Below are 13190 nucleotides of genomic sequence, written 5' to 3' on the forward strand. Positions count from 1 at the left end.
AAACGCCTAGTTATAAAAGTTTTCATTTCACATTTTCATAGAAACAGAATTGAGCCCCTGATCTACTTATGAAATTTGAAACTTCGAAATTTGCTACCATAAAATACTACTTTTTATCCTAACCCTGCGTTTACAAATGACAGGACAGTTGACTTCATGTATTGATTGTCAAAATCCCACATCTTGCCTTTGTGACGTAGGCGCCCCGACAACTGCAAAAACAGTTGTAAAATTTTGAATGAAAATCGTCGATTTCTTTTTGTTTTCCGTTCACATATTTCGTTTTTGTTCATGTTCTTTTATTTTCATTTTGTATACTTGTATATTTTCATTTTGGTAACCCTTTGCCTCTCAGCACCCTCTCTCACCTACAAACTGACAATTGCCGCAAGTAAACTCGCCTAACTAGGCGTTTACACCAGACAGTTTGTCTTCAAATACAACTCTGATTTACTAACACATACATACATTTGTCGTTTGTCTCCCAGCTGTCCACCATTTTTTCACAGACAGTAAGGAAGACAAATTTTTGGCATTTTTGTAAAAAAAGGGAAATAATAATTGAAATATGTTGGAAACAAAAGAACATGGACATAAACAAAATATGTGAACGGAAAATAAAAAGAAATCGACGATTTTCATTCAAAATTTTAAAACTGTTTTTGCCGTTGTCGGGACGCCTACGTCACACAGGCAAGTTGTGGGATTTTGACAATCAATACATGAACTCAACTGTCCTGTCATTTGTAAACGCAGGGTAATGTAAATTGGGACTTACAATTGGTCTGTTCCTTTACTTTTAAAAATAGTAACAGTGGCAAAAAATGGTAAAAGTGGTGAAATTTTCTCATATAAACTGTATACTTTTAAAAGTAATACCCCGGTTACACTATTGAAGGTTAACCCACTGGGTTTAATAGATCCAGTGGGCTAATCTTTGCTGGTTACACTTAGCTTTTCGAGGATATAAACTGTCAGCTGATGTTTGTTTACGTATACATACAAAATAACTAATAAAGTCGTGTGTTACACTTTTACGATTTCTCGTATGAGATATAGTCCCCTCTTTGTTCATATTGGTATATTTTACATAGGGATACATTTTTGTATCATGGTATCAAGCGTACTTTTTGTTAAAAAAGTGTCTAATGAAAAAAAAAATAATTTTATGATTTCCAAATAACTTTAGATTTACTAACTCCATAAAATCTCATACGACCAATCGTAAACGTGTAAAACACGACAAACTCTGTTGCAAAAACAGTTGCAACTTTTGGTACTTTTTGAGTAGAGTTGGATTTTTTTGCACAAATACCGAATACAACACTGTATTTTTGGTGGATTTGTGCCGGATTTAAAATAAACCCAGTCGTGAGAGGATTTAATACCCCGGTTACACTATTGAAGGTTAACCCACTGGGTTTAATAGATCCAGTGGGTTAATCTTTGCTGGTTACACTTAGCTTTTCGAGGATATAAACTGTCAGCTGATATTTGTTTACGTATACATACAAAATAACTAATAAAGTCGTGTTTTACACTTTTGCAATTTCTCGTATGACAATTTCTCATATTGGTATATTTTACACACAGGGATACATTTTTGTATCATGGTATCAAGCGTACTTTTTGTTTAAAAAAGTGTCTAAAGTAAAAAAAATAAATAATTTTATGATTTTCAAATAACTTTAGATTTATTAACTCCATAAAATCTCATGCGACCAATCGTAAACGTGTAAAACACTACTAACTCTGTTGCAAAAACAGTTGCAACTTTTGGTACTTTTTGAGTAGAGTTGGATTTTTTTGCACAAATACCGAATACAACACTGTATTTTTGGTGGATTTGTGCCGGATTTAAAATAAACCCAGTCGTGAGAGGATTTAATTTTTGTATGGCAAATCTGGTCAGATTTGACCAGATTAAGCAATAAATTCTCATAAAGTGGGTTAACCCGGCAAAAAACTGTAGTGTAACCGCACTATAATTTTTGTATGGCAAATCTGGTCAGATTTGACCAGATTAAGTAATAAATCCTCATAATGTGGGTTAACCCGGCAAAAAACTGTAGTGTAACCGCACTATAAGGGAACACTTTTCGGGTAAAAAGTGGTAAAAACTGGTAACCTCAGGCACGTAAAGGAACACGGCTAATGACTTAAGACAGTTCTGTATTCTTTATATTTACATTTTGATTTAAATTTGTTCCTGAGAAAATTTTTAGAACGACCCTATTATTCAATATCCCAGCAAAATTTGAAAGAAGGGGTCCCATGCGATGACATGATTTCATGGCATCTTTTACATTGGTTCAAACCATGTCGCGAAAGATCCGATCTTTTCATTAGCATTTGAACCAATGCAAAAGAAGTCGTGAAATATCCGATCTTTTCATCACCATTTGAACCCATGCAAAGGAAGTCGTGAAAGATCCGATCTTCTCATCAGCATTTGAGCCCATTCTATCCATCCAATAGAGATGAATTTTGTGTTTTATTTATACATTTTTTTCTAAATATGTATATATGATTAATTATTTACAATAGGTTTGATGTTGTCGCATGATGAAATAATAAGGTGGCGTAAAATGACCAGATGATTGGTTTCAATCTGTCAAATTTTTTGTTATTGTGAATAAATTGTATGAAAACGTAAACAAACATTTTGACATATTGAAGAATTTTTGGCCAAAACAGAGTTGTATTTGTGCTACTTACGTGACCTGTTAAATAGATCTTGTGTTGTCGGAGACTCGAAATCCCAACCAACGTTGTTGAAAGTCTCGTCGTAATTATACAGCCTGTTTCCGTATGTCGAAAGAAGAATGTGCGCGAAAGAAACACGTCCAAACTCTTGTGTGTTTTTTCAAATATGTTTTGTTTTTTGAAGCAAAAGCAATTGTAAAATTATTTCGAAAACTAAAGTTCGGGCGTGTTTCATTCACACACATTCTCCTTTCGACATACAGAAACTGGCTGATAATGTCATTGCAAAGGGTTGGTGAAAATGGCACGCCAAAGCATTGGTAGAAATGACATACCAAAGCATTGGTGAAAATGACATGTCAAAGCATTGGTGTAAATGACATGCTTTGGATCCAAAAATGAATAGCATTTTTTGGGGTCCACGCTAATATAAAATTCATCGATGAAGATGCTATAAAGATGACATGCCAGCTCACTTTCACCCATGATTGAATCGCATCTTTGGCATCGAACATTTCGCTGGGTTTCAATAACAACAATGTTGTGTTTGTAATGCCATGTTCATACCAGCATTTAAATCACGTTGTTCCCTCTCATAATTATGTACACGAATTAACATGTTCATACATGGTAGAACAAACCAGGTAAAGTAAGTACTACAACAAATACAACTCAACAGCAACCATATAGGAATTTGTTTTTGTTTGTAACGTAAGTGTCAAATATAAATGTAAACAAAATAAGGAAATTATTGGAATTTAAAAAACTAATATTTTTTCACATTTGATTGAATATTTTGGAAAACATGAATGAAAACTCGCCAGATTTTCAATTTGAATGTTTCCATATTATTTCATTAAATGCACAATTTCTAGCAGAAAGTAGAATTCTTGCAAAAATGTTTTGGGTCGTTGGTAATTCATCGAAAAAAGAGAAGCTGCTTCAAACTTTTGTTTTTGAAATCAAAATAGCACACGTTTATTAGGGATTTATTCCCCAGCAAAAAATTTGGAAGTAGTGCAATGTAGAGTTATGATTTCCATGGTATAAGTAAAGAGGTAGATTTAAATGAATTCCTAAAACTTAAAATTTAAGCAATAAGTGGGTTTGACACCAACTTTGAGCATTTTACATAAATCGCGAAAAATGAATGAAGGACCAATGTTTCTCCGCATAATCAAGTTGTGGATATGAAAATGTTTGTTTCAATGATAACCTGACGAATTATTTGCATACAAATGTTCCAAAAATAATTTTAAAAATCATTGAATTCTATTGTTTTTAAAATTGTTTGACATATTATTCAAACACCACACACACATACACAGTTTGTGTATATTGTTTTGAAGTTTTAGGAATACTCGAATGAAAAAATTTAAATTGACATAAAGCTTTGGCTAACCTTTCTTATTAAACTATGATGATTTCAATACATCTTTCGATGCAGTCCACACGGAGTTATGAAAAATGCACTCCACCCGATACATTTTAGAAGCACTCGCTTAAAGATACAAATTAAAGTTACGAACATTGCTGTAATTCACGAGACGCAAGTCATTTTTGAAGCGGTGTTGGAGTTTTTTTGGAAATCTGAACTGGAGTAGGAGGAAAAATAAAAACCAATTGGATGATGAAGCAATATCAATTGCGGTGTCATAAAAATCAGAGCAGAGGAAGTAAACTCAGTTACGATCAAATTTAATGTAGAGTTTTTTATAATTTGTGTTAATGTAATAAAGTTAATATTCTTGTTTTACACGAATAAACAATGTATTTTATTTATTTTGGGATATTTGCAATGGCTTGCATTTTATAGCATCTTTAGACCGCATTTAAATTCAATCCAAAACACTACATCAAAGACTGTGATTTGGATCGAAAATATAGTGCATCCTAGCTGTGTGCCGTGGAAGCAAAATGGAGTGCATCTCTTGTAAAATTCATAGGTGAATTTATGGTAGAATAAAGCAAAAGGTAGGCCACAGCTAACAGCTGATTACAATTTTTTTCTTTTTGTGGCCTAATCTGTCAAAAGCAGGGTTGACATTCTGTACTCTTTTTGACATTATGCAATCATAAAGGTATATGTATGGCTGAATTGTTCCAACACAAAACTTCTGATGTAACACTATATCTTAAAACTGAAAACTATTACAACAAATGTGTATTCGCGTGGCAAAATAAAATTGTTGATTTTTTTTAGCAAAACTTACGAATGAACAATTTATCAAATATTGATATAATTTAAATTTGTTCCAAAAGTACGGGAATGTAAAAATACAATTTTTGTAAAAATTCTGCTGACATTTATCTGCAAATCGGATACCAGCAATCACGATGTCAGATTAGCCAAACTTATCAAGTAGAAAATAAGTGAATGACATTTTTTCACCGTCATAAGTTTGGGAAGCACTTTTGCTATTTTTGGAACACTTTTCCAACAAGAATATTCTGGAGCCTAGCTAAAGAAATGTTATTACACTATAAAAAGTGAAGCTCTAAGTTCCATATATTTTTGTAATACGGGATAGCTATGCAGGTACATCTACCATTATTATTGTACCATGCCATTTGAAGCCATGGCTGCAGGGTGGCATTTCTTAGTGATTTTCATACCTGGCCTACCTCTATTTTATTGTACCATGGGTGAATTCATTGGAAAAGATGTACTCCAGCGGCAATTATTCTAGTGATTTAACTGCATTCGCGGATGCAAACTTTTTGCTGGGTCTTTTCAAGTTTAACAAAATATCACGCATATTAACAAATATTGTACCGCCTCTATAAGCGGTGTTTTAGTGTGCTGCATGTCGTTTGGACTTGGAGGAGGTTAAATGTCAATGATATGAAGAAGTCTTCATGGGAAATAGTTTTTTTTTCTGATGAATAAATTTGTCCTTCAAAAAATATACATTCCTAATATACATCGAACATAGAAATGAATATATAAAATGTCGTATGGAATTTGACACTACCATTACAGCCCAGTTCAGTCAGCTGGGTATTGCTGTTACCTTTTCTTGTTCTACCATGCTGTTCATACGACATGGTATACAATTCACTTAGATTTAGATTAGATTTTTATTTTGTTTCTTTCATAAAAATTTGTTTATACAAAATTGATGGATAAACTAATTATCTTAAAGATAACAAAATAAAATATTTACATTCTGACAATAACTTATTAAAGTTGTCTGTCTAAACCGTTAGTTATCATTTGTTAATACATGTATCTTATTATTACAATTCATTTTATATTATTCAGTTAAATTTTAGAATTCTTCACGAATTATAAGTTTTCTATATTTAAGAGCACATTTTACATAGTTATACAAGTTGTCCCAACCATTTTCTGTATCTCCATTTAAGACCTTTATTAAATCAATTTCTTCAAGATATGTATTTCCAAAGTATCGTATTTTTAAATCTCTGAACAAAGGATATTTGGCTATGAAATGTTGCAAATTTTCAATTTCCGCTGTGTTACATAATGTACAATTTCGGGATTCCTCATTATTGAAAGTGTTTCCTTTCAATGGCAATAAATCAGCTCTTGTTCTCATTATAGTTGAAATTTTGTCTACATTCCATACATTTTTCATATACTCTACACCCACATCTGGATTTAAATAACGGTAGAATCTTGTTTCACTATTATTAGCCTTTTCCCTTTTTTGCATATAACTTTGTATTCTAAGCTTGTTTAAAATAGCATTTGTTTTTAGTCCCCATTCAACTGATGTTATGCATATGTTTGTGAATGTTTCATTATTTTCTTCGCCGAAATTTGTCAATGCTTGGGACCAAAATATTCTCTTCTCCCAAGTTTTTAATGCGAGTATATGTGGTAGACGCCCCGCCCGGTATTTATATATAACATTTTGAATGTAATCAGCATGTAGTATCAGTGTATAAAAGTGGTTGTCTACTATATCTGTTTCCAACGATAGTATGTAATTCGGTATAGAGTCTGGTTGTCGTAGTATTCTTTTTAGGAAATACCTCTGTAATTTATCCACTTCTTCAAACCAACCGAATCCCCATACTTGTGCTCCATAGGACTGAGTTGATCTGCATACACTTTGGAAGATTTTCCATTTGGCTATTACCGATATTTCCGGTTTAATTAAAATTCCATTCCAAGTTGCATTAATACAAGTTTTTGATTTACTATTTCTAGTGTTAACATGTTTTGTAAATGTCATTTTCGGTGTTTACACCTAAATAACAAAATTCATTTACTATTTCAATGTCTCGGTTCTGATATTGCCATCTCTCATTGTTAGATAATCGGCCTCCATTACGGAACACCATAATTTTAGATTTTGATAAATTTACTACCATATTCCATAATTTACAGTAATGTTCCAACTTTATTATCATATTTTGTAGTACATTTCTATCATCCGCTAATATGACAATGTCATCGGCATAAAGTAGCACACGAATATTCATCGTGTCGATCATTAGACCACCTTCCAACCAATCGCGAATATCATTTATATATAATGTAAACAGCAGGGGTGATAACAAACATCCTTGACGGACTCCTGTATAAGTGTTGAAAGGTTCTGATAGTGAATTTCCTGTCCACACAACTGACTTTGTACTCTTATATATGTTTTCGATGAGACTAATAATTTTTGTCGATATACCCAAGCAGTGTAACTTACAGTGGCGGCCATATAATTAAGAACGACATCGTATTAAAAAGTATTTGACTTGCTACGTTCCAAATATTTGAATATTTATATGGAACAACATTTGTAAATAAAGTACAGTGTGAGTACTTTCAAATAAAGCCAAAACATGTTTAACGTCTCCATCGTTCATACGAAAGAAACCACGATTTATTAAAATAGTCATAAATCGACCTGGTCACATAATTAAGAACGATATAAGTAAAGGTTACTTTAGGGTAATTTTCATACACAATATGTGAATATATCGTTATGTATTTTAGAAATCGGTTACTTTGATTCATTTTTAGTATCAAATGTCCTTCAATGGTACATATTATTGAGTCTAAGTTTGATAATTAGGGCATACCTAACGTTTTCAAAAATTTGCCCATAATTTGACGAATTTATTTTATTTTTGAGATCTAAAGCCACAGTTTTGGCTTCCTCTCATTCCCTCGATGACGCTCTAAATGTTACCCTGTGATTGTCGTTCCATAGTCGGCGCTTATTTACCCTTAAATTGGTTTTTACCCCACTTATTTGAGTCCTTTACGATGGAATTGTCTGGGAAATAGTTTTGTATGAGCCATTTAAACCTTATAAATCGTTAGGATTGTTGTCTGCAGGTAGTAGACAGGAAATAAAAAAATAATTTCGTTTTGTACAAAAAATTAGCCTAACGGTACACCGAACAAAAATGAATGTTTCAATATTTTGAAAGCCATCATTGCACAATGTGTTTGTGGTTGTGGTAGGCATAGTTATGTAAGACTTTTTAATCAGTGAAGCTCATATTAGTATCAAAACCAGTAAAATCAATAATTTTTATGGATGAAAATACAATTTTTGTATAAACTAATTTCTGATGTACATACAAAAAATTATGTTGGAATTCGAGCATTCAAAACATTATGTTAATAAATGTTATATTCGGTGTGGAATTCTTCCAAGTTTTGTATATACGTTATATTATTGTTTCATTTCCTGTCTACTACCTGCAGACAAAAATCCTACCGCTTTATAAGGTGGAAATGGCTTTTACGAAACTATTTCCCAGACAATTCCCTTGTAAAGGACTCAAACAAGTGAGATAAAATCCAATTTTAGTGTAAATAAGCGCCGATTATGGAACGACACTCACAGGGTATCGTTCAGAGCGTCGTCGAGGGAATGAGAGGAAGCCAAAACTGTTGCTTAAGATCCCAAAAATAAAATAAATTCGTCAAACTATGGCAAAATTTTGGAAAACCTTAGGTATGCCCTAATTATCAAACTTAGACTCAATAATATGTACCATTGAAGGACATTTGATACTAAAAATGATTCAAAGTAACCGATTTCTAAAATCCATAATGATATATTCACATATTGTGTATGAAAATTACCTTAAAGTAACCTTTACTTGTATCGTTCTTAATTATGTGGCCAGGTCGATTTATGACTATTTTAATAAATCGTGGTTTCTTTCGTATAAACGAGGGATAATTAAAACAAGTTTTGGCTTTATTTGAAAGTGCTTACCGTGTACTTTATTTACAAATTTTGTTCCATATAAATATTCAAATATTTGGAACGTAGCAAGCCAAATACTTTTTAATACGATGTCGTTCTTAATTATATGGCCGCCACTGTATATATAAGAAGCTTTCTCGAAATCATATCGAAGGCAGCAGTGAAATCCACAAAGAATGCGTATACCTTTTTCTTTTCGTGAAGTTTGAGATGAACAATAGACGCCAAATTGAATATATTATCCACTGTCGAGTATCCTGGGCGGAAGCCAGCTTGGAATTCGTTCATAATGTTATTTTTTTCTACCCAAACTTGTATGCGCTTGTTTAGAATTCCCATGAGTATTTTTGCGGATGTATTCATAAAAGAAATCCCTCTGTAGTTACTTGGTTCGCTCAATGATCCTTTTTTGTGTATAGGGAATATAACAGATTCTTCTAGTACAGCATCTATCTGCCCTGTGTTAAAGATTGTGTTATACTGTTTTGCTAATTCTGATAGAAATTCATGTGAGGCATTTTTCAAGAATTCATAGGGCACTCTGTCGATCCCTGGGGCCTTATTTTCTTTTGTGCTTCGTAGTATATCGTTTATTTCGCGTACATCTATATCTCGGTCTAGCTCATGATCAGTACGATAGCATATTGCATATTGGATATCTTCAGCGAACTGTGGTTGATTTAATAGCCTGTCAAAATATGTTCGGAACTCGTGGGCTGTTATGTTTTGTCCGATATGTAAATTTTGGCCTCTCAACTGATTCGCAATTTTCCACCATTGTTTACTATCGGAAGTATTAGAGAGTTTTGCCTCAAGTTCTCTTATATATTCCTTCTTCCGTTCTCGACATGTTATTTTATATGCTTTAACAGCTGCTATGTAATTATTTTTATCGTCTTGTAGATCTGTCTTTCGGAATATATTCAATAGTTTGAATGACTTTTTCCGAGCTTTTTCACATTTGCTGTTAAACCACATAGACTTAATTGATCTAGGCTTGTTAGTTTGCTTCCATCTTACTGCGGACTTGTGTATAATGTTCGACAAATCTTTTAGACCGTTTAATTCAACTTTGAATCTTGCATCTTGTAGGTTTTCATTCAATTTTTGTTTATATTTTCCACCTTATTGTTTCCACTGCAATTTTGGGAGCAAATTTAAAGGTTTTTTGTTCATTTTTGATTGTTGTGCTTCAATTTCTATTCTTAGGGGTAAGTGGTCTGACCATATTTTCTCTTCAACTTGAAATTTTCTTATAAGATTTAATCCTTCAATTGACACAGCCCCAATATCATTCACTGAATTGCCAGAAGCACTTACAAAAGTGAAATGTCCGCTTTCGTCTCCATTGGTTCTTCCATTTAGAATTACCAGTCCGTTATCTTCGCAAAACTCCATGAAAAGTTTACCTTTTGTATTTACTACAGTATCCTTTGATAATCTGGTTTCCCGGCCTGCTTTGAATTCTGATTGCAAACAGCTTTCAATGTCTTGTTGGAGGTTTCCTATCCGGATATTCATGTCTCCTGCCAGTATTAATTTGTTATCTGTTAAATCTTTAACTGCTTCCTTTATATTTTCAAATTCCATCGACCAGTTTTCTCCTCTTATATATACAGGAACAAAAACAAAGCTTGATTCTTTGGTAATTATTTTAATTACATCTATATTATTTCCTCTCCGATATTCATGTTTTATTCCGATTTCTGGTAGGTTTCTTTTTATTCCACACAATATTCCTCCACTAGCTCTTCCATGTAGATGAGTTCTTTGTGCATTTTGCCAATATAAATAAAATTCTCCGAAATACTTTGACCATCTATTTGTTTCGCTTTCTGGTATATGTGTTTCGATCAAAGCAAACATTTCAAAGTCCTTTACATACTCAAAAAAATCTGGATACAAACATTTATTTTTTAAACCATGTATGTTATACGACAATATTTTAAAGGGTTTATTTGAAAAATTACTTAAAATTATCTGCTTTTTTGATGTTTCGACACCTGTAATATTTTTTAGTTTTTTGAATTCAATGATTGTTTTATAACGTTATATTTTAAGTTTAAATTAAACTCTTCTCCATACAATTCGAGCATGATATCAACAGCATTGGAAGAGCCGCACAATAATCTTTTTTCAACGTCCCATCTAAACCATTTATCGCCAATTTTCAGTCTGTCATCTCTAACTTTTACTGGATGTTTTTTGCTGAATGCTAATAGTTGCCTCCTCATCTTTATCATTACGATCTTATCCATCCTTCTCTCTACATTTAGATCTCTCTCGATGTATATATTAGATCCTTTTAGATTGCCTGTTTTTGCAAGAATGATATCTGTATCACCTTCTGCCTCAAATTCAACAAGCACTGCAGCTGTACCATTTCTTTGATATAATGATCTAACTGCCTTTATTCTTGTATCCATATTCACTTTTAGAACATCTTGACATATCTTCCTTATTTCATAAATATTAGTCTGATGAGAGTTGAGTCCTCTTATTATCAAGTTTTTCCTTTTAAGACCATTTTCCAAATCAGTTAGCCGTTTCTTTATCATAACGTTTTCCTGTTTAAGTATCTCCATCTCGTGTGACAAACCATCATTTACAATTCACTTCAACATGATTCATATTTTCATACTTTTTATTTTCTGATTTTAAAGAAAGTTTCAGCCAAAAGACGAGTAAAATTAATTGGTATGAACTGAAAAAATAGTTGTCCTTCTTTCTGTTATCTATTTAATATTAAATTATATTATTTTCATTCATCTCATGGTTCAATTATTAGAAGGTTGGGCAGGTTGATGAAATTTTTAAAAAGAAACTCTGAAGCCAGTTTGCTTATAACTTCAAAGTTACTAATAACAAAAGCAACAAGTTTTATTTATTTGGAGTATTGTCTGTTTTGTTTTGATTTGTTTACATTTCATTTTAAATATAATTTATGTTTTTTTAACGCGCTCACAAGAAATAATAATTTTAGATAAACATATATACATATAGCCATGTCCGTCCGTCTGTCTGTGGAGATCGCTCTAGTGTCCGAACGGATTGAAGTGGGGGATTAAATAGTAGTCAAATGTATTGTAGGCTCTTATAATGTTGTGTATTGAAAATTGGGTATATAAGTCCACGTTTTGGTATAGCCACCATATAACCCGACGCGTCGCTTTTAGGAATATTGAGGTTAAAAATCATTTGTACCAAAATTTGTTTATATTATGGTATTAAGTTCAGAAAACTTCATGGTGGAGCTTATTAAACGTTCGGCCAGGACGAATTTAACGCTATTTTACTTTCTTATTTGTTGCTGACATGGTGCTTCTTCCATCTCAAGTGGACGCTCACTCATGTGCCGTACTTTCATCCATAAGATCTATAAACACTTGGGTTGGCCGTTGGACTAGTAACCCGCCCCTATAAACACATCGTACAATGAAAAAACAAACCCCATTTTAAGTTGATGACTCCCGCAAACGAATCTGTACCAGAGTTTCCAGACTCTTCATAGAGAATGTGCACTTTATGTACTTGCAGATATGTTTGTAAGTCCCAATTTACATTAGGCGAGTTTACTTGCGGCAATTGTCAGTTTCTAGGTGAGAGAGGGTGCTGAGAGGCAAAGGGTTACCATATGCCTCACCTCTCTCTCCTACAAAATGACAATTGCCGCAAGTAAACTCGCCCAATGTAAATTGGGACTAAAGAACAATGCTGATATTACTGCATACAGGAAATACAATGGATAGGGAAAGGCGTCACAACATCTGCCAAAGGAGACAAACTAATTATGTGCAATGACATAAGGCATGAGTTCGGTTGCGGATTTGTAGCTGATCGGAGGTTAAAATATCTGGTATCCAGCTTCACCCTGAATAAAGACTTGCTGCAATTGGATAAAGGCTAAGTTTTTCAAAATCAATTTTATTTGAAAATCGAAATAATGATACATCTGACTACAGATGATAGACTTCACATCGACAACCACATCATAACAGCAGCAGATTCAAGCATTTTCATTTTCATAACTGTCTCCAGACCAAATTGATAACGTTGTGGTTGGACATCAGTAAATTGCAATTCAATAGATAGCCACAGCTGAACTGGCACAATTGCTTAAAAGCATTTATCGATCATGTTGAAGTCACGTTTATTCTCGAATAATGTATTATCTTCTGTTCTGTATTGTCTTCTGTTTTTATTTATATTTTGATTTTATTATTTTATTTTTTTTTATTTTGTCATTTGTCAAAACAGTTTTGACACCATAGGAGGACCTCAGGAAAAAAT

Source organism: Musca autumnalis, unplaced genomic scaffold (genome assembly GCF_047663935.1).
Source record: "Musca autumnalis isolate F117 unplaced genomic scaffold, ASM4766393v1 scaffold_4, whole genome shotgun sequence".
Classification (NCBI taxonomy): domain Eukaryota; kingdom Metazoa; phylum Arthropoda; class Insecta; order Diptera; family Muscidae; genus Musca; species Musca autumnalis.